The 24,090-nt window shown below is 37.6% G+C and overlaps 1 protein-coding gene across 3 annotated transcripts in view; it reads right to left on the reverse strand.

The window, feature by feature from the left end:
* Positions 1 to 8,372, reverse strand: part of LOC128791787 (heparan sulfate glucosamine 3-O-sulfotransferase 1-like) — a 46,789-nt gene extending 38,417 nt beyond the window's left edge. For 2 of the 3 annotated variants that reach the window (XR_008432143.1, XM_053949679.1), the window contains exon 1: positions 7,646 to 7,712. The gene's annotated coding sequence lies outside the window, so the exon portion shown is untranslated. Of the gene's footprint in view, positions 1 to 7,645; positions 7,713 to 8,280 lie in introns of those variants that run through there. The other variant, XR_008432144.1, reaches the window with a different exon arrangement.
* Positions 8,373 to 24,090: the final 15,718 nt, after the last annotated feature.

The raw sequence follows: 24,090 nt of genomic DNA on the forward strand, positions 1-24,090 counted from the left end.
AAAGTCTACACATAGTAAGGATATTTCTATAGGACAGGAGGGAAAATACCACAGCCAGGAAATCAGTGATACAAAGGTTGCCAAAAGTACTGGAAGACTTCACATTGTATAGTACAGAAAAAAATCACATCCATACAACAAAATTCTGTAAATTAAGTAGGTTTACAGAGCCCAACAAAACACACCATCTAAGTAAACTGAACTATTTATTTACAGAATAAACTAAAGGTAGCATGTGGTGCAAAGGAAACAGAGTCATAATCTGTGAGACTGAAACAGCCTAATGTTTGGGGATTAGGTCTAAAAGATTTCTGACTGTGGCAATCTAGAAAAAGAAACCCCTTCAATGTTTATTTTCATATTGCATCTCAAGAATCTAGCATTAGAAAGTGTCAAAGTTGACAAATGCAAATTATTTTCCATCTTAAACTTGACAGTATTTATCTTTATAAATGGTACAATGGGAAACACAGTGCTGTGAGGATTAATGTGAGCCAAGTCTGGAAGATGCTCAAGAATTTGGCTGTTACAAGACACAAACTTCTTTCATCCTGAGAATTACTTACATGTCTTTCATATGTGACAAGGTTACCAAATTAAATATTTCACTATAATATCTGTGTAAGGCTTGTTTTAAAGAATTAGTGTATCTAGAAATGATTAAAAACAAATTCTGAACTTCCAATAAAAATTTAATTTTTTAAAATTTTGTGTTACAAACTATTGTTTGTAAGGCTTGACTGCCTTTATTTAATGAGGCCTGCTTACTGTATAAAATGCAGTGAACAGCTTAGCTGTGTAATATGGCATTTTTGTGGCTATGATTTTAACTAGTTAAGCCATGGAAATAGATGACAGCTACTTTATTTTTAATCTTACTGTTGCAGAAAAGCTGTAAACTTTTTCCTTCCAGAAATAATCCGCAAACTGATTGCTGTCAACTGCTTGCTGGAGGGAAAGTCTGTCAACCAAGGAGGGTGGAGACAGGAGAGACAAGCTCCCTCTTTCCATATGTAAATACCTTTCCACAAAAAAATGGAAGCTGATCTTATAGAATCTTTGTAAATTAAGGACTGTGTGAACCTTTAAAAAATGTTCTTTATAGTATCCAACACTTTTATTCAGGAAAAACGATGTCTGACTAGACTTTGTAATCAAAGAGATATGATGTTATTCAAGTGTTCTGAATGAAAGCCTGTATCTTTGTTCCTTAAAAATGAAAGCATATCTTGTAAGAGCCGATTCTGGATTCTGAGGGATATAGTCTGCCCTTCATAAACTTCAAACACATTTATACCAAAATTCAAACTCTTAGAAAATTTCTAGGTCTAAAATATACTGTTCCTATACCATTAATTTGCAGAACACCTACCTATCTTCAGAGGGTGTAATGAAGATCATTAGTATCTACAAGGAGTTTTTTACCTTGTAAACACTATATAAATGCTAAATTATGACAAGAACAGAAGTAGCCCAGTTTATTTCCATCCAGAAGCTAAAATGTTTTGCTTGTATTTGAATTACCTTATTAATTCATGTCTAAAACCCAGTATCTCTACTAACTGATACTTTGCCATTTATCAAAATAATCTACATCCCTACCTCGCTTCAATTTTTTTTTTCTGCTATCCATTGTAAGATCCCATTGTAAATAAATACAACCTCAGAACACATTTTTCTGTTGCCAATTTCTGGGAAAAAAGTCTACTGCTTGCAGTTTACAAAAAGTCAAACACATTTTTTACCTCTCTGAATAGTTTTCTTTACTTGCAGAAACTTACATGACACAAAATGGTTGGTTAGCAATCTGAAGAACTGTAGTAGGAAAAAATATTAAATAATTTTCTCCATTGTTCTGCAGGTAATGTGTAACATTTTACTTAATAACTACATTTCCATCTTTTATACCCTCAGTTGAAAAGGAATTGCTCTGCCTTTCCAAGTTAAACAGATGTACAGTATTAATCGGAAATTATAGACAACAACAAAAAGGAAAAAAAAACTAAAGCAATTATTTTTCTGAAATTCAGATGATGAGCATATATGCATTTATATTGATTTTGGAAACAAAAGTGAAGGCTAGAGCTGCATACTTGCACAGGTGCTCATTCACAGTTTTTCAATTCTCACCTGTTCACTGTAGCTTAGATGCCAAAAGTAATTTCTCTCCAAATTCTGGAGGCCTTAGCACCAAACAGAGAAGCAAAATTCTCCCATTTTTCTGATGGAGTTACTACAGAATGTGAATTCAGAATCAAACTGCAAAGACTAGATTTCTTCTCAAAATCAGTATCAAGGTACTAAGTTGTAAGTACAATTAGCTCATCACTGTCTCTAGAACACTATATCCTCATTTCAAGGCAGAGAAAAAAGAGAATCATCATTTTTAGTATTGTAAGTGCTATCTTTGCAGTATTCTGTAAATGGAAAGCCGTTTGATTAAAAAGTTCCTTTTCATCAGTCTTCTGTATGCACACACACAAACAAAACATATCTTTTTTAGCTAAAAGCAAAAGTATCAGTCACTTGCTAAAGAAACAGAAAACTCCTCTTCAAGCAATATTGAATAAATTTTCCTGCAGCAAAACAGCTTGATCCTAGACCTAACTTAAATAATTTGAGCTTAAACACAGAGCACTGAGTCTCACCCTAGAAATCTTAAGTATTGCTTGCAATGAGGATAGTTCAGTGTCTTTTCTCACTGCTGCTGGCAAAGCAGGTGAGTGTGAATAGCAAGAGAAAATATGGAACACAGAAGCAATTTTTCTCAAAAAACTTTTTGCAATTTGAAGGAAACATAAAAAAGCCCTTGCATTTTTTAACAAAAGGTACACACTTTCTTCAACTGAATGGCCATTTGGCTTCAAAAACAACACCTATAGAGCAATTAATTCACCTGTATTATGCAATCAATTTCAAGATTACATATTTCAAATTCCCCATAACTATAACAAGCCCAGAAGTTCATTTGACCCATAAAAATGAGGTGGGGAAATAAATCTAATACAAAAAAAAGAAAAAAGCAGCGCCTGTATGATATGTAAAATAGTATCTTCCCTGTGTCAAATATATGGTATCAGTAATTCACAGTCATGCACTCAAACATAGACAAACAGGCAAATCACTTTGTGCACATGTATACACACACATGCCAGTGCTATTAAACCAGAGCAAGGAAAGATGGTGAAGTGATATGTTTTATCTGTTAATTTTTTTGGTCACACAGCAGTAGGAAAATTATTAGTGATGTTACTTACTATTATTGCTAACAATTACATTATTATTAATGAAGCATGAAAGTGATGTGAAATGGAAAGCAGTGGAATTGCTGGGCACAGAGGATTGTGATCAGTGCCACAAAATTCAGCTAGGAACATTACTAATTGTGCACCCCTGTTAATATTGGGGCCATTTCCCTTAAGGACCAGAATAATGGGACTGAGGGCACCCTCAGCAAGTTGCAGAATGTGTGAAATTAGGAGCAGTTGTGTTGCCTGCAAGTTGGACCTCAGCAAGCTGGAGAAATAAAGTTCAGCAAAAGAAATGCACGTTCTTTACCCAGAGAGAAATAACTGTGTGGACTGGTAAAAGTCTTGGAACTAACCAGGGGAAAGAACTGGGCATTAAAGGATGGGGAAGGCCCTGGTGGGCAAGAAATTGAACATGAATCAGCAAAGTGCCCACATAGCAATGAAAGTCAACACTTTCAGTGTTAGGAAAAACAGTGCCAGCAGGCTGAGAGAGATGATCCTTCCCCTCTGCACCAGTGAGGTCACATCTGGAATACTGCCTCCTGTTCTGGGCTCCCAAGTACAGAACAGACATGGACATGTGTACATCCAGTATGCACATCCAGAACACAGAGAAGATAGAGGACATGGAGCATCTGTCATTTGAAGAAAGGCAGGGAGAGCTGAATTACTTTATCCTGGAGAAGGCTCAGGAGGGATCTTAATCAGTATTTATAAATGCTTGGTGGGAGGGAGAAGCCAATCCTTTTTAAAGCAAATATTATGAAAAGGACATTCAAAATTCACTCTCTCCAGATTTCATTAAGGAATTTGATATGGTATCACCCAGCAATTATTTACTGAGTTGGAAATACAAGCATAACACAAAAATAAAGTTGGCATAAAGGTGACTAATGGTAACATATTGAATGGACTTCTTTAAAATCATCCTTCACACTCATCTTACTGCATGTCTGTACACATGGTGAAAAGCAGAGATGTTCTGATAAAAACTGGTTACAGGAAGCCCTCTTGATGCAGGGGAGGTTCTTGCTACCTAACAGAAGAAATTGGAGGAGCATTTGCACAGGATTAGAAATGGGAAAACCTTTAGTTACTCTTCAAAGCCCCATGATTGTGAATAGCAGAATTTCTGTGATTATTTCTGTGATGCTCTCTTGTCATCTGAAAGCAACACAAAAAGATAAATCACACACCCATGTTTACTATTAACAGATTAAACCAACCTGGCCTATCTGTAAAACAAACTTGATATCCACCAGTGTCTGACAAAGTATTTTCAAAAGACTAAGTGGAGCATTAGCAGTCTTATTCAGGACTTTGAGCAAACACTTCAAGTACAAGGTTCAGAATTCAGGAGAATCAAGTTACTAGCCTCTGTATCTTCCTATTTATTCTGTTTTGCCACACAGACTAAAAGGTGTTTGCTCTGCTTGTTTGATCCTAGCACATAAAAGCTGAGAAAGACACATGATCAATGTTTATAATTTATTGAGGGCTACACACTGAGGAAGGAGTTAGTTTTAAATAACAATATCGAGAGATTAAAAATTAGGAGTCAAAGAATATATTTAAGCTGAAAGTTCAAAGAAAGCTCTAAGCATTAGGATAGAGGTTTTGAAATATCTTTCCAGAAAGAGTAACAGGGCAATGTACTTAAAGGTAGACTGTGTTGATTTTATAACTGAAGTTAGATAAGATTGTTATTTAACTCAGAAAGGTCTTTTCTTCAGCCCTGAATTACTACAGTGATCAACTACTCCCTGTTCTGCTCCCCTCCTTCCCAGACTTCTTGCTCGCACTATTCCCACTAAAGTTCAACCAGGGCTGTGAGAGGACCTCATGCAATTTTTATCCTTAAGATAAAACAATCTTAAGACTTAAACTCCTACCCCTATAGCTTAAATGGTTTTACAGAATATTACATCAAAGCAGATGACTAGAAGATCTCCTTGAGATCAGAAGACTTAATCAGCAGCTAAACAGAGCAGTGCACTGCAAACATACAGAAATTATATTGCCTCTTTGGGTCTTCATTAAATATTTGTCCTCCTGGCCAGTTTAATGGATTCCTGCTTACTATATAAACAGTCAAAGAGGGAATTTGATTGTACTCAAAGTAAATACACCTCAAACACTGTCACTATGCAGAATCATGTAATTTAACCTGTCTGTTAAGACATCAATTGTCCCCACCCTTTATAACATGGTAACATGTTAATCATTGAACAATCCATTCAGAAGTTTTCTATGGCAGTGGGTAAAGCAAGAACAGCTACAGAAAACAGAGAGGGCATATTCAACATCTATAGCTGCTGGCCTGTTGTCACATAATTATTTGTGATAACAAATAATTCACTTGCTTATTTGTATAGCAGCAAGTGAACATTGAGCAACGTTGCAGACAACCAACTCTTCTCCATTCAGCTCCTTTCAAAGATGTGTCCATCAATAAACAAGCAGCACTGTGCTTTCCTGACCCAAAAAGCATGTTCACTCTGGTGCAAATGTTGAAAATATAGGCGGGTCTGTCATTCACCAACCCCACAATCCCTTGTATCAAACACAAGTCATTATTGTAAGGCAAATAAAATCTGATGAGGATGAACACATTTCCCCACCTCCCTCTGGCTGACAAATGATTTTTTACATTTTGTTTTAGAAATGAAGTAAATGTTCTTCTAATATAAGTGAATCTAACACTTGACAGCCAAACAAAAATGTACACTGGACTGAAATTTACACAGTGACATATATTGTTCAAACCCCAAATTAGAACTCCCATATTTCATTTATGACTTGCAAAGCCAAAGTACTGGCCAGAAGAATACCAGTTACACAGAAAAAAGTATTTCTATTATGATGGTATCTCAAAACAATAAATATTCACTAATTAATAAATTTTGATCACTTTGTAGACTGGTGTCCATGACCACATTTCCAGTTAGAGAAAGGGGACTTGGAAAAGAAAACAAATTATTCTCCTGCTCCAAGTCCAGAGATGAACTGTCATTTGACCTCTACCATCTCTTATTTGGTGACAAACCAAATTCTCAACAACTGTATCTCTTTTAATTGGTTGGTTATAGACCAAGGCTTCCACCTTAAATGCCATAAAAATGCTGTGTATGTGAGTATGACTTCATTTAACAATGACCTGCAGTCTTGGATTTGACAGAAATTCTTGATTTCCAAATTTTTCCCCACCTGACTAGTCTCCTTTTAGATTTTTGTCTTTTTATTTCTGGCTTGTGCTTATTTTTGTCTCCCTTATTTTGTTGCTGTAGAACAGTGGTATGAGAACTACTGCATCCAGGCTTGCTTTCAAAGTAAGCATATTGAGTGCTTAGCCTGGCTCATATGTTCTTGCTTACCTCACAGATTTCTGTGTTATTATTAGTTTCTTCTACTAGCATAGCAGTCTTTTGCCCCACACACACACACACTTTTACAATAAGCTCACAACTTATGAAACTTGCAAATCACAAGTGCTATCAAAGCACACAAATTCCTTAATTTCCTCATTCTGAAGCAATGTACAGGATCCAATTACAACACGTAACATCTTTTTAATCAAAAAGCAGTATTTTTACATAAGTGGAACAAAAAAATTTAGTAATATTTGCCATTTACAGTTTTGTCAAAAATACACTAGGCTACTAAAGCAATTAACCCCAATCTAAATCAGTTCCATTTGAAATGCCAAAACCTCAGTCCAGTTTTGACAGCAACAAACCTTGTGAAATATATGAAAAGTCACAAAATTAAGTATGAATAATTTCTACAGTATGAAACCATGACCTCATCAGACTACAGCTGTCATTTTGTATTTTATGATTAAATACCTGGCACATGAATAACACAAACATCTTACTGAACAGTAGGTCTCCTAGTTCAGCTCATTTAGCAGGTAAGCGTCAAAAACAATTACTGAATTGCCTTAGAAGTGAAATTCTTGAAAGTAGCTTATGACATTTCTTGAAGTTTTTCAAATGGTGGAAATAATCAAAGAAGGCATCACACAGATTTTAATTGCTGTAGTTGAGAAAGTCAACATTTTCAATGGAAGTTGTGCTATCCCTTGTCCAAGTTTTCCCTGTCCTGTATCTCAGAAAATATGGGTTTGTACACACTAAAAACAAGGTAAACCAGCCTGGTTATTCTCAGTCTTTTCATGTGCGGCAAAAATAAGTGGACATACGTGATTCTAAAGCACCATCCTTACACTCCACCACCTCCAACTCTGCAATAGATTTCAGGCTGTAATGTGTAAATCATTACTGCATGCTCTAATAGTACTTCCTATTTAATCAGGAGAGAAAAAAATCCCCTCTAGAATTACAATAAATAACTACAGTTTTGTTTTAAATGAAATGATGTAGTTTATATCTGACCTGAGTTTCAGTCTTTTCCTAGTGGGAAATATAAATTCAGCATTTGGATACATAATCCTACAGCTCTCAGAAGAAGCCGACTCCACCGCGAACACTTTACATGATTTATAGCTCTCCTCCAGATTCAGATGACAAGTCTCGGCGGAGCAGGTGCAATGGGGTATTTTCTCCTTCCTTCAGACATCATTCCCTCGTATGTAAATTAATTAGCAAGTCTTCCTCACTTTCGCATAAGCGGGGAAGATGAAGCTAATGGAATATCAGCATTTGGTTTCTCACGAGGAGCGGGTGACCCGGCGGAGGGAGGGAAGGAGGGAGGGATGCAGGGAGGGGGCTCGCTGCTGTTACTGCTGGAGCCACAGCGATTTCGACAGCGTCAGCGGCGATAAAGTGAGTCTGGCTCCCGCGCACTTATGCCAAGAGAGCGATTTTTAAACCACGGGCAGGATTTGGGGGAACCTCGGGGACGCGAAGCGAACACACCCCGCACACCTCCCGCGGCAACCCGGGAGCTGTCCCCCCTGCCGGCAAGTTGGAGCTGCCCTGCCCGCGCCGCCGTGCGCCCTCCGCGCCCCGCCTGCCCTGCCCCTTCCCGGGCTGCCGGGGCACGGGCAGCGCGTCCCGACTCCCATTACCTCCTCCGGAGCCATGGAGAGCGCCGCGGCCGCGGCTCGCCCGGCGCGGAGCGGAGCGGAGGGGCCGGCGCTCCCCGCGCTCCCTCACCCGCCGCGCCGCGAGCCACTGGCACAGCCCGCTCCACATAAATGCATTAACAGCAGCCACATCATGATTAATTCATCAGTCCCAGTGACCAGGGGAGGAGGCAGGCGCGGGGGCTGGGGAGAGGCAGGGCGCACGGGACGGTCCCTTCTCCCGGAGTTCGCCCCCGGCTCAGGGCTCCGCCGGCGCGGAGGAAGGGGTGGGCGCCGCGCCCGCGCCCGGCTTTCCGCGGGTGCCCGTGCGCTGCCCGGCCTGAGGGAGGGCGGGGTCTCCCCTCACAGGTCACCGGTCGGCAGCCCCGCTCCCGGCCGGCGGGACCGCGCTGGGAGCCGGGCGGGGAAGAGCGAGGTAACCGTGGGAAGTTGGGAAGGCTCCGCGCCACGGAGCGGCTGCAGTCACCGCTCACCTGGACGCGGGAGCATCCTCAGCTCCACGGGAGCTGCAGCCCCTCCTTGTCTCCTGGCTGCCAGCGGCCCGCCGGGTGCCTTGGCGGAGCGGGGCCCCGGGGCCCCGAGCTGCCGGCACGGAGGGGCCAGCCGGGCAGTACAACATCCCGGGCAGTACGAGCATCCCGGGCATCCGTGCGGCCGTGATCCCAGGACTAAGCTCGTTTGCGCAAATGTGTCCAAACCCCTCCTCAGCCTCGGTGAAAACAACTGCTCGGCCACGCGCCAGTTGCTGGAGCCAGGTTTTTCCATGCAACACATCATTGGTGTCCATGTGAGCTCGCCTTGGTCTGCTGAGGCAGCAACACCGGCTCCTTCCCCAGTGCTCCGGCACAGAGCTTTGCTGCCCTGTCCTCTGAGGGCAGCGCCGATTTCTTCAAACACCATTTGTTAAACTAGCAGTACAATGGACTTTGAGTTTCTTCACAGAAGGGGCACAAGACCACTGTGATTTTAAGGGTTTCATAACAGCTGTTAAATGCAGGAAACCCTTTGCATTGCTCTGTCTTCATTTTCCACTCCAAACATAGGTAGAAGTCATCTAAGTCCATCGTCCCCCTCCAATATTTAATACAAGATGTACTTTACAACACCAAACAAGATGTCATCGTACCTTCTTAGTCAGGTAGGTCCCTAGTCAGGTGATGAAATTTGCATAGAACAGATGATTTATCACTTACTTATCACTGCCTCACTTCATCTATAAAACCAGCTTAACCTACCTATTGTCATACTGCAAGGAAATGTATTTGAATAGGATATTATCATGGTTTAACAATTCCTTATTGATCATGTGCCAGGAGCAAAAATCACTTCTTGTGGATTTTAGATTAGCAAAGAATCTTCAAGCTGACACAGCTATATATAGAGGTTTCCAAGTACCATTCAGAGTTCATAAGCTTTACACAGAGAGATATCCAAATTGTCACAAGCCCTGAGATAGGTAATCATAGGCAGAGGTTTAAAGCTGTGTTAGGAGGAAGAAGAAAATAAATGAAAAAGTAGAGCAGTTTTGTGGGAAAAATTCATTTACAAATTGACACGTTAATTTTCCTTTTGTGTTTGCTGTAGATTTGTGTTGCTCATACACAAAAGAGTAATTAACTCCTCAGTTAAGGCTGTGTTGTGGTTTGCACTTATAGCAGGAGTAAAAATCTCTAGGTTCAATACTTGAATGCTGCATGTAGACTACACAGCACAATAGCACATAAGAATCACAACTGAATTTTCTTCTAAAGAAATAATACTTGCCTTCTACAGAGAAAAATCTTAATTGTCCTCTTTTTTCCAGATTTTCCCATTTTCATCTGTGAATTCTGAATGTTCCTGTGAATATTAGAAGCTATTTGTACTGTAGCAAAAGAACACAAATAAAGCTGATTTTGAACTTTTAAAATTAAGTAGAGATAGAGTAACACAGACTTTATCCACCATATTCCTTCATTGCACTTGGTGGTGGTGTTCCAAGATAATTACATAATAGCAGATTGAATTGTTCTACCTACTTTTTTGGGGGAAAAAAAAAAGGATTTTATCAGGATCAAATGTTTCCTGCAAAAACTGATGAAACAATGAACATCTGAAAAAAATAAAAAAATGGAACTTGATTAAAACCTCTGAATCACCAATCCAAAACTCTGCTTTTTAGCAAACATTACCTAACATCTTCTATAATCCAATACGTATCTTAAAATCAGTTCATTTCACTCTTCCTAGTGAAGGCAGTGCCTGAACATGCACTGGCTCCCCTGATTAGAAATTGTCCCATTTGTTTCTCTCCCCAGAACATTCTAAGTATTATTCTCTTCTGTTCACCTATTGCTATATTTATATACAACACTCATGTTTTTCTTCAGCTGAAACAGATCCTCTTTCAATTTCTTTCCATGAATCAAGTTCTGGATTTCCCTGATGATATCTATGATCTATTACAATTTGAATTAGTAAATTTTAAACTCTGACAGATGGACAGAGCTTTATACATGACATTCCAGTAAACTCTTACTAGTAATGCCCACAATGGTCTCTTCACCCCCATTTAAACACTGATAAAGGTGGGCTTTGCCTCAATTTCTTTCTTGACTTTCCTCTGTAGATAGCTCTCAGTTTCTCCTGTGCTCAACACCAACAAGTCCTTCTCATGCCATACAACTTTCGACTCTCAAATTACCAGATTATACCAAAAGTTTTTATCAGGCTCTGGTCCATAATCTTGAGTTTTGTTATAATACAGTGCCATTTCTTGGCTCCAGTATTTTGTATTATTGACAAGCTGCAAATCAACAGCAAATTATGCATTTTCTTATTTTCTAAGATTATTAATTAATTTATTAAGGGATACAGAAATAATAAGAATTGATTCTTAACAAATCTAGCAAATTCCATTTATGCATTGATCTCTTTTCAGCATAAACTCTCTGCCTTCAAAGTACCATTTGAAGTGGGTACTTACCCACTTCACAATTTTTATACAGGTTTTCTTATCTTCCATTTCAGTAGTTGCCCACACACAGATGACTGCTTCCAGGTTAAACTCTGGAGAAAGCAAAGGTGTCAAATGAGACAGTGTCAACTGTTATAGAGTTTGGGATAAAGGCATAATATAATTAAAAACAAAGGAGAAAACCACTCATGAGTAGCCTGGTAAAAGCTGTCCATCTGCTGTGCTACATTTCCAACTCAAAAATGGCCTAGTACTACAATTCAAAGAAAAATCACCATGGCTAGAGAGGGGGGAGAGTGGACCTATTTTCTATGCTCTTCAATTGTTACTTCTATTTTTGGAAATTCTCCAGGTTCCTTATTACAGAACTCACTTGCCTGGGCAATTTTATTCATGTGTCATCTCAGTGAGAGTGGTAGAAATATGTAACTATCAAAGTATCCAAAACTTCAAAGCCTGGATTTCTTATATTATTGTTATTTATTGAAGTACAAATGTATGTTTCTACAAAATGAAATCTATCCTTGCTGATGCCTTATTGGTATGAAAAGATGGATGCATAGTTCCACTACCACAACATCTGAAGTTATATGGACACAGATTCACTAAAAATATTTCAAGTAATATTTATTTTTATATCGTGAATCAAATTTCAGTGCTGCCACATCTAGACATTTGGTCTTGGTGTATCTCTGTCTAAGACTTGTGATGAAATCTCAATCACACAAAAATCAAAGAAATTCTTCTAGTTAATTCATCAGAGCCAGGATTGCATTCACTGAATTTTCTCAGAGGGTTCACTACATTTGACATGAAATCCTTAATTACAGCAGCTTATATGAAATATAAGCATACATGTGTCTAGGTTTATTTCTAGAAAATAAATTATATTGAAGGAAGAATATTGCATGATAGAATCAATCCTGATAGAGTAAAACTAAAAAGCAAATGATAGTAGTACATCTATATGAAATATCCCTGGCCTGAAGGCCATAGGACATTTTCTTGATTCAAGGCTTAATATTCAAAGCTTGGTCACAGTTATTCATCTGTTAAGGTTCATGAAGTTGGTCTGATTTATGACTAATTCTGGCTACTACATGGAAACTGTGGTTTCAGATGAATTATGATTTTTTTTTTTTTTTTTTTTTTTCAGTCTGAGGCACCGACTAAAACTGAAGGCATAAAGAGTGTCTTTTGCCTTGATTTTCGACTAATTTTCAGTGAATTAAATATCTGACAAATAAGGGGGCAGGTCTACCTTTTGGTATTCAAAGCACTAGTGTTAATTAAGAGTGAGTTTGACTCAACTTTCCTCATTCTCCAAAGAACTTTTCTTCTCAGCTTTATAAAAGTCAGATTATCTAGAAAAACGTGGATTTCAATCCCTATACAACTTACGGAACTATATAATATAAAAGCTCAAGGCTTGACATAGGCAACTTCTGTTACTCAAAACAGTTAACAACTCTGAAATACTCCAGAGAAGTGCATCTTCCCTCCTGTTTATCTGGTCATTGAGGATTGTAATTTCTGACATCTTAATTTTCATGAAATGACTTTTTCTTACTGAACTCAGAAAAACTGTTAGAAATCCTTTAAATTAACAGTAAAGGAATAGACACAAAATACTGACAGGACATCAATGATGTTGAAAGATGACTGACTTATTTTCTGAAAGAAAATAAGAGCAATTCTGTCATTCCTGAAGGGTTACTGAGGCATTCCAAACAAGTGTACATAATTTTTTAAATTGAAACACTTCAATATACATTACTTCTGATTTTTAAAATTGCCCTCAGTTTTAAATACCCTTACCCATATGTCAATTATGTTACCTTAAATTGTGTCACCAGAGGCAGTGAACCGAAGAAACAGAGAAAATGGGAAGGGTGACTGAGAAATCACAGCAAGAAATAAGATGATCCAAAAAACCACATTACTCCAAATTGCTAGTCCAGCTGAGCTGTACCTTCTGCAGACTCAGAGCAGACTATAACTAAGGTGCAATTTCTATTGTAGTTCGCTCACCCTGAAAACAGTCCAAAATTATCTATACAAAGCTAGGGCAAGTTACAGACAAGGCTGGTGTCTGCAGTATACAATCTCTGAGCATCCTCCTGAATCTGTGCAATTTGCTAAAGAGTAAATCATGTTGCAGGCTTGCCCTTCAGAACCTCAATGCATTTCCTGCTTCTGTAGGAACAGATATAACTGGAAGGAAAACTCACTACACCACAATACTGAACCAAGAACATTATTGTTTTGCTAGCCCTGATGTTTCAGCTGAAATGTGGTTTATAACGCTGTAAAATTATGGGTCAGGTAAACCTCATTGCAGCTCTTGGGTATAGCTGTCCCTCTTCATTTAAGATAGATGTAAGAACTCATTATGCTCCTTTGCTGAAACAGGTAACTGAAATGACTTTAGTCTCTAAACCCCAAACACAATTACACATCTCTGTACAAAACAAAAGCTTGAAAAAGCCAGGTCAGAATGAGAATGAAGTGGGTGGAGTGGTTTTGCTATTTTTTAAGAAGGATACAAATGAAAGTGACACAATGTATGTAGGCTATACATGTAGGATGGGCATAAGTATGGAAAAAGAGGAAATATGTAGAAGCTCATGTCAAATTAATGCCAAAGAACAGGTACCAAGGAGTAAACCTAGACAGATCTTGGGCTGCTGGCACAAACTGCCACAGGTTGAATCTCTGAAAAATAAAAAGCTTTTCCAATATGTATAATTTTTGCTATGCTCAAAGAAAAAAGATTTCTTTAAGGTTGCTTCTTAGAAATAGGACTGCACTGATAAAAGATCAATCTCTACTAACAGCTCCCCTATCTAATGGAAATAATCAACAAACCTCCAAATTTTGCCCAGCTATTGGGCACAGTAACAAAGCTGTGTGACAGAATGATAGATCTCAGATGTAAATATACATGCTATTATTAAAGATATAAATCTCAGCTAGAAATATACATATTATTATTAATTGATTTACAGAACTCCTACCCCATATTTTCAGAGGTGTGCCTTCCCTTAAGTTCACTAAGTATCATTTACGCTTTGGGAGCTGCTGTATCTAGCTATCTTTCAAATACACCCCAAGGACCTGCTAAATCAAAAAGACATTCCTATACAGGAGAAAAATATTTTAATTTTCAACTTCTATATGAAGATTTGGTGTCTGTAACCTCCCCAACACACCTACATCCCTTCTCCCGCAAGTCCAGGAAAAAAAAATTAAGAGAATGTAGGCAGATATCTTTTGACTTCGCTCCCAGGTGCCTTGAAAGAAGCTTAGAAAAGGAGAGAGTCTTTTGGGGTAGCGGGCTGAAAGTGACTTGGAGCAAGAAGTGAAGAAATACTCCAGTTCAAGGAAATAGGATTTTGCAATTTTTTGTAAACAAAGAGAAATGTCTCAAAGAAACAGCCATACAAGAGGACCTGGCTTTACAACAGGCATCAAGCTTTGACCCACTGTTAAACTCATCAAAGTATAAGTACATTCTTGACTTATACAGACCAGGAAACAATTATCTCAAATTATCTTTCCCAAAGGAAACTGTGAGAGTAACCCACATAGTGCAAGTGATTAATTTTCTCAGTGCACATGTCACTTCTGACTTCATCAGTGGCTTAATCACTGGCTTTTTTTTCTGTACCTGTAAATCAATGAAAAAATTTACGTGGAAGATGCAACACACTCATGAATGAAGCAAAAATATTTAAAATGTCCACCTCTGAGCTTTCTAAATCTCACAGTATCAGTCAGGACTCTCAAATTCCTTAAGGTTAAGATCCAAGAATAGAATGCATTTTTTTTTCACTTTGCTAAATAAATGCACAGCACAGCGTAAAATGGTCACATAAGGACAGTTTAAAATAAACACACATGCATATCATATGCAACAGCAAAAAGAGACATCTTGCAGAAGACAACAGTGATTGCTCAAGTGCTCAATACACAAAAATGGAATACTTCACATGCTGGAACTGATCAAAGGTCCAGTACTCTGTCTCTGGTGTGCAGTTCATCTAAGTTCCTATCCTTGGCCAGATGGTTAAAGGCTGTAAATGAGTGTGTGTACAAAGCGATCCTTTCAGAACATCCTCCTACCTTCCGGCAGCATTAAAGTATTAAAAGTATTATTTTCTGAAACAGATTTTCTGTACAGACCTGTCATGTTTCATAGCCATGCATGGATTCAATGAAGGAAGAACAACACAAGCAATGATTTACCCTTTCTGAAGAGGAACTGTCACAGCTCCTGAATGTTCTGTGCACCACATACAGCACCCTGGGCTTTCCTGAGAGGTCTCCTATCTCATTACTCACCAAGTTCAACCTGCTTAGCTCATGAGATCTGACAAAATCACAGCCTGATGTGAAGCAGCTGGGATTTAACTCTCATTTATAAAATTTAATTGGGAGATTTTTTCCTTTCTTTCAATTTTTTTTCACTTCTTCACTCTTAAAATCATGTAACATCCACATATGCACATACAAATACACAAAACAAAGAGTAAAAGCAAACCACAACCATCAGTGAAGTTACTTGCTATAGAAATAGCAGTGCTGGTATTAGCACTTCAAAGGGAAAAGCTATTTTAAAATTTAACTGCCTTGCAGATGCAGCAGATATAGGACAGGGACCAAAGAGAGGTAAGGAGAGAGGGAGAGTAGGAAGAGGAGAAAATAAGTGGGGAAAGGTAGGAAAACAGATGAGTGGTGCATTAATTAAAGGTAAAAATAGCAAGGCTCTATACTGGCAGTGACATTTGGGCAATGTGGAATCCAATAGCAAAATTCCAATTGACTTCAGGGAAATCTGTTTTTCACTCTGTACCACTCTCATGTACTGCAATGTGTCAGCACAGTTCCTCAATGTATTTAGTTCCTTTTAGTTCATTCTTGCCAATCAGTTATTCTACAGTGATTCTACAAATGTTGTAAAGGCAAGAAGGAAACTAACCTTGACTACTGAGTTTTCAGTATTACATTGAAAAATCAGGTTAGAAATCTGTAGCACAAATTGCTATTCACACAGATGGCATTATACAAACCTTAAATAGTCATTCATCATATATTAAACTCCTGCATTTTGAAGCAACAGCTACAAAGTTTCATCCCCCTCATTCCTGGATTTGTTATCATCTTCTACACTGCTGAACTCCAGAGGCCATAATGATTTCAAAGGGAGGGATTTAAAACCATCTGTTTGGTCTGTAATGCAAGATATATGGGATGGTTAGCCTACACTGATGCATAACTGATTATTACTGAGGCTCAAAAAATATTCATGGAAAAGTGTTTTACATGCAGTCAGTCATTGCTGTGGTAACACTGAATAACCTGAGCTGGCGTGTTAAACCCATCCATGATAGAACTTTTTCTGTTTCAGTTCTTTGACAGTAGTGATAATAATCACATAGATAAGTCATTAGTCTATTACAATTTTTTAATTTGCTCTTAGAGCTGTTCTGAACAGAGTTCAGGCAGCACGGTCAAAAACTTACTATCCCTGCCACTGTTATTCCAGGAGATTTTTCTGATAAAGGGCATTACAGCAAATATGAAGAAATATACCCACATCAAAATAATTTACAGGACCACCTTTGCCTTGATCTCAGCCTTGATATCTGCCTTGATAGCAGCTTGTTGTGTAAACACTGAGTGACATCACTTCACAGGAAGCTTTGAAGAAAAGGTGATGGCTCCTTTCTCAGGGCTCCTAAAACAACTGAGGCAGTTGCAAACATTTTACAATGGGGAATCAGACTCCATGAATCAATGTAAAATTTTCTTGGCATATGGGCATATGGGATCAGAAACAAGTTCATAACTCCAAATGTATGATCTTGTGGAGAAGTTCTGAATACAGGAAATAGCAAAGGTTAACCCATAAACTTATGGGATCATAAACTTATGGGATCATAGCTGAAGGACTGTGAAAAGATGATGGGCACAATTCCAGGTTAGGTTTTTTTTGCAGATGATTTGTGTCTTTTTGATAGACAGAAAAATGAGAACATAGTAGTCTATGAAATTTCTTAAGAAATAAGAAATTCCTTATCAATTTAGTGTGTTTGTTTTTCTAAAAGTTGTTTTAAACTCAGCTGTCTTCCTGTAGGTGCACAAGAAATGTTACATGGGGATTTTATTTATCCAGACATTATGGGATGGTTAGTATGTTCTTATCAGGATAAAAACTGACTACGGCTTTAGACAGTAAAGATACAGAAGAGACTAATACAAAGAACTGAGTAAATCTAGTTTTCAAGTGTGTAGTCTTACCAATCAGCCATATGAAACAGAGACTGAGAGATGAATAATCATTAAGAATAATCATAGAATCATATCTTTATGTTACTCACTTCATCTTTTATGTATTTTCTCTTACTTTTCCATGTTTGTAAAGTTCAGGCCATTTAAAATTCCTTTATCCATATTGCTGGGTTAACAGTTCTCTAATTAGATTTTTTAAAAATCTGTGATTTTGCTTCATGGCCTCAAATGTTAAATTCCTTGGCTGAAAAAAAGGCTTTGTAGCAGATAAATTTCAGGGAAAAAAACACTTAAAATAAAATGCTCATGGTTAAAATAAATAAATTTCTCTAAACAGCCAATTATTTAATATATAAAATCATGTGGCCTTCATTTTCACATATGTAGTTGTAATCATTCTGAATGAATGTAGAAGGTTCTAAACATAAAATTATGGAAAAAAAATAATATTTGCAATACTTCTAAGTGAGGTACTTACACTTTGTTCAGCTCTCAAACTTCTTTATAGGCTTAGTCCATTTTATGGTAGCCTAGAGACTGAATCTGCCACATCTCCTTAAATACAGTGCAGATTTCAAAGTTAAGAGTTCTGAGCTCTGGAAGTCCTGCTTTCACATTGAACACATTTTCATTTGTTTACATGTATATCACATCTCTCTCTACTTTTGTAGAAATCAGCTGAGACTTTTTCATTGAAACCATTGGACACTGGAGGTGAATGAGGAAATACATTTTATATTGAGGAAATGATAGTAATTTTAAGTGTGGCCCTTGACTTCATTTAAGTTTTTGATATTTGGTCTCTTTACAATAGTTTTTATCTAGTTTCTGATATTTCAGTTAGAATTTTTTCTTGGTAAGTATACACAGTAATCGGGTCATTTTAACACTTCAGAGCACCATGGAATATTTTAACTAAATAGAATCCACCTCTCTTGAACTCTAAACCACCAAAGACATTTACTCAGTGATGATTTTAGTCTTTAAAAGAACAGATTAACCTTAAAAGAACAACTTACTATACTTGTCAAAGAAAAAGAAATCACTTGAAACAAGAAAATAATGGTATCTGTAGTCTTCTGATGTTAATTATATACTTTGTTGTTGATTCTACGGTGAAATAATAAACATGCTCTATAAACCAACCTGGCCTTCAGTTTGGGATACATAACTGATGTTACAGTCAGTTCTTTCACGTCTGTGCCTGTAACAGTGGAGATCTGCTTAATTAGACTCCCTTTCAAAAACCACAAAGAATAATTGCATTCCCAAGTTTTTAGGTACCAAATAGTGTTCTGAATACAGCACTAAATGCATAGGACCAAATAAACCCTCCACTACTAATATTTCATAGGCAAAGACTTCCATGCAGGTTAACACAGAAAATAATGGATCTCTTTGCCTCAGATTTTTTTGCAGACAGACTTAATTGCTTATTAACTCCACAGGTAGAGATAATTACAAAGAATTAAACATATGCCTTCAATTTTGACATGTCCAACATATGCAAAAGTGAGGCCTGATTTTTCAGACTGGTTTGTACTACAAAACCCAGCAGATGTTGAAGTGGTAATTGTAGGTACTCATCCCCTAAAAATAATATTGTTATACCAAATGTAAGTATCTACTAAATACATTAAATAATTATAAGAATAACATTCTTATACTAAGGTAGTTTAACTATATTAAGCACACTTAAAGACCATAAACATAAGTTGTAAAGTTTTAATTTTTTTTATTTGATTTGGGTTTTTTGTTTTGTTTTGGTTGTTTGTTTGGGTTTTGGTTTGTTTGTTTGTGTTTCCTTTTTTCTCTGGGTGCTTGAGAGTTTTGGATATGCAGGGTTGTTGTCCCCTGTATCAAGAGGATCCTATATGAAACATCTCCAACAAAAGAAGGAGAAATCTGATTTGAACTAACTAAAAGACTGAGTCCAGGCCTGCTGAACGACTAACTCAGGTGATATTGTCAGAGGATGTATTGACACTGTGTGTTACCAAGAGACACAGTGTCAGTCTCATATGTTTTGAGCTGAATAGAGGAAAGCATCTTCCCAACAGGAGCTGTGGACTGCTGTGATGCAGAGTGTTGGAGCTACTGAGGCTCTGTAGCTGCCTGATGGCTCATGTTTGGCTCTTGTTCCTTCAGAGAGAGGGAAGGCAAAAATCATGTTTGCCTTTAAAGGCTCACATTAATTTATCTAACAGATTAATTTATCTAACTAACCTCAGAATTTTTTCTGAATATGAATGATCAAAGCTTATTTTTGTAACTATGGTTTTTAAAAAATTACTACATACCTTATTTTGCTGTCTGCTGAGGAAGCTGATGTTTTGCTCAAGTTGTAATGTGGGTAATTTAGCTCAAGTTATTCACAGAAGTTTATTTTGTGACGTATGCAAAATCATGATCTAAAGCAATACTCAGACACTTAAAGCAGAAAATTTTTAGAAGTAGATTCCTCCTTACCCCCAAATTAGCCAAGTTACCAAGGATAAACTGATTATTTCTCTTTGAGATGATATATAATTTATGATGCCAAGCACATATGCCCTGGGGTTGACAATGACTAGTAATATGCATTTTCAGGAATATAACAGCAGTTACACTATTACCAAGATGCATTGAATACAATGGGTAATTATGGTAATTATGTAGCTAATCACAGAAAACAAGGTGTACTGAAGATGCATTGTTTATTTCATTTATGTATGTAGAATGTGAACAATTTAGAAGAACTCTTGTCTATTTAGAAAATGGGAAAACATTCTATCACTCTGATTCTTAATGCATATTTTAGAACAGTATTTCAAATGTGTTTGAATATGAAGGAGAAAGGGAAGTACTTCCAAATATTTGCACACCACGTTCTATAAACAAGTGTCTCTAATAAATTTTCATGGTTTCCTCATAAGTGCAATATCTTTCAATAGGACAGAACGTGATATATGGGATTGCAATTCACATAATAAGACAAAAGGAACCAAGATAGAGGATGCTGGAGTAAAGCATCTAAGCTAAATGCACAAGCCCATTGAAGTCATGACAAAATTGCTTCCTTTACATGGAAGCACCAAGGCTGCTTCTGATCCAAGGGGACTATCAATAACAAATTAAAGCTCTTGAGCTTCCACACACATATGTATTCCGTATATTTTTCATAGCACTTTTGCTTCTTAAATTTTTCATAACCTTGAAATAACTCCTTCTTACTCATATTTGATGTGAAAGAAAACCTGGAATAGAAGAGTTGACATAAATTAGTATGTCCCTTTTAGGTATTTTTTTGATTTTGAAGTGTCTAGAAGTTACAAAGTAAAAATTAGGTGCATATTGAAGAGAAGGGTGTACATCCTAAAGCAATAATAAACATTCCTAAAGTTTAGAGAGAAGAGATTTTTAATTTATTTATGTATGTTTCTGTGGTTCAGCTAACTAAAGAATTCTAGGTCCAAAGCTGAAGACTTTTTCTGTTGTTTTCTGGTTGTTTTAAGACTCCTGGGATCTCTGTGAGGGATCTGCACAAAGAAATCTTGCTCAATTCTTAAGGATAGCTTTAAGAAGTCAAAGTTCTCAAATACTGGCAACACTATTACATGTTCAAGAAGCACAGGGAAAAGTCTGTTTGGGAGACAAGTTCCTCTGTTTGATGGTCCACGCCTGTGGCAAGACCACGTGGTCAGCTGCCTTCTCTGTAGCAGGTGGTGTCAGCCAGCACGTTCTCTGCCTTCCCTTCTTTCACCTGGCTTGAGTGTCTTGTCAAAACTAGTTATTACAGCTAGGTTGTCAGGGTAGCACCTTGGGCCTGATGATGATTGAGGAGGTGTGATAAAAGTTCACAAGGAAGGCCAAGAAGAGTCCAAATACCTTTTATGAATATACCATGTCATAGCTCTGTTCATTTGATGCTTCAGGAATCTGTCACACGCACTCAACCTCGGCAGGTTTTGAGGTAACTTCAGGTACTGCCCTGGCACAAAAGCTTAGAGTAAAACAGAACTTTTGCAGCAATTATTTTCGGCTCTGTAGAAACAACACCTCAGAAAGACTCCCAGGAGTGAGCTGGTGATTGTGTGGCCTTTTTTTGTTAAAGTCAGTCTCAACATTTTTAATAAGCATTTTAGCATAGGTTGCTAGCATGGAAGCTGCTCATTATGAGCTAATTGTATCAAAGAGCTGCTGAAAGTGCTTGAATGTTAAATATATGCTACTGTAAGCAAATTTTCACAAGTCTTTCAAAACAGATGTTTGAAAAATAGTAGGCTGTCTGCTCATGGTAGCAGTACACAAAGTACATGAAGAAGAGGGATTTAATAATGAATATACTCACAGCTACATGGATGCTAATCCACAGTGGGGTTTAAAAAAAAAATAAATTAAATGTATAAACCAGCAGTAACACAAATAATTTTTGTAAGCAAGTTTACCGCAAACACCAGTAATTCTTGGCTTTTCTCTGTTCTCCCATTCACTTCTCTCCACTGCTTTCCTACCTACCCTGTTTGTGCATGGCCCTTCCAGTCCCAACACCTACTCAGTCCTTATTTTCTTTGCTGCTGGTAGTGGCCTCCCTGGATCATGACCATCACTGTGGCCACACGCTGCTACAGGGCTCTGCCTATTTTCAGTCTGTGCACACACCCTTTGTCCTCTCTCCCTCCCTTCCTTCCTTCCTTCCTTCCTTCCTTCCTTCCTTCCTTCCTTCCTTCCTTCCTTCCTTCCTTCCTTCCAACTTCCTTCCGAACTTCCTTCCGAACTTCCTTCCTTCCTTCCGAACTTCCTTCTGAACTTCCTTCCGAACTTCCGAACTTCCTCCCTCCCGAACTTCTGAACTTCCTTCTGAATTCCCTTCCCTTCCCTTTCCTTACCTCTTTCTTTCTTTGATAATAATTTTGGTGTCAAGATATCTTAAATTCTACAACACAGAGTAGCAAGGTTGGATAGAAAGGCATTTAGTGAGCCATTCATTACAAACTACAGAAATACTAAAGCTGCCAACATACACATAGCACATTCTGCAAAACACATGGCAAAAGCTCCATTGTCCTCTCTTATTCCTTTTGTTCTTGTTTTACCTCATATGTCCCCAGATCAATAGCATTCTGTTGACTGATTCCCTGGTATTGACTACCTAGGACATTCAGCAGATGCGACTTTACAAAAAAAAAAAAAAGTTATAACATTGTTAAACTGGCCTTACAAACTTTAAGAACCAGTATTTCTTACTTTCCTGTTTCTACTTTTTATTCTCATGGTTTTCGGTTGCTTCCTTGTTTTGCCTTGCATACAGATAGTTTTATTCAACAATCTGATATCTGAATAACATTTGGTTATATGGTATTTTATGGGTTTTTTTTGGTGGATACATTTGCTGATATTGAGTCGTAGTACATCATAGTACTTGGTGGTCACTAAAACATCTGGGGGAGAGAGATCTCTGCACTGCTGAGCTCGAAACAATCAACTGCTACATTTTATTCATCAAACAGAGCGGATTTCTGATCTTAAAGTACTGAATCCCAGATTGAAACAGAAGTAATTGTTGTACTTCAGATCTATGACTAATTTCAAAATTCAAATAAAATACATTACTAAATAAATAAATTTCTACAGCATTATACTTATCCTAAACTTATTTTTTACTCGCTGAACCTGGACTAGTTTAGTTCGTTGATTGTTTTAGGCTTGTTTTGATTTTTTTGTTTGTGGATTTTGTTGTTGTTGTTTGTTTGAGAGTGGGTTGTTTCAATTTCATTTTTTATAGATAATTTCTTATTTCTTCTTTCTCTCCCCTCAGAATGTTTCTCAGCTTTTTATTATATTGAGTTGGAACTAAGATGATCCTTCTGATCTTGTTCCAAGAGTGAATTGGAAGGGCAGCTCTGCACTGACAAGCAAAACCTGACCTCCACTCTCCCTTAGCTACGCTTTTCTGTATTTCTACATTTTAACCAGAATCACTCATTTACTATAACCTCCTCTAGCTTTTGATGACCCAGAGCTTTTTAGCTTGTCTTCACAAATTCTTCCTGACTCTCTAGTTCTGTTCACCAGCGTGCCACTATGATTTTCTATTATTATACCTCTTCTCATAGTGATCCATCTACAGACTATGCCTGAAGCTCGAAACAGGAAAGGGAATTTGCTGTATCAGCAACTGCCTTGAAAAATACTATTGAAAAATACTTTGCTGCTAGGGCAACAAATGAGAAAAGAGTTTCTTCCTTGCCTGAATGTCCAAATTATACTCTTTTGATTCCTTTTCACATTCACACACTAGTTTTCTCTGTTTAACACTTACATTAAAGTACACCTTGATTAAATATGCCTTCATTTAACTCTTCCTCGTATCTTTAGAAGATGGGATTGAACTGTTACAACTTAGTCCTATATTTGATGATTTGTCTGCTGCAAAGCTGCAGAAAATATGAATCATCTTTTTCAGGCAGAACTTTTCCGATCACCATGGCACAGGGACTCCTTTTTTTTCTTAAATTTGAAAATAGCAGTCTTCAAAGCACAGTTTGAATAACAGAGATGAA

The sequence above is a fragment of the Vidua chalybeata genome, chromosome 8 (assembly GCF_026979565.1).
Source record: "Vidua chalybeata isolate OUT-0048 chromosome 8, bVidCha1 merged haplotype, whole genome shotgun sequence".
NCBI lineage: Eukaryota > Metazoa > Chordata > Aves > Passeriformes > Viduidae > Vidua > Vidua chalybeata.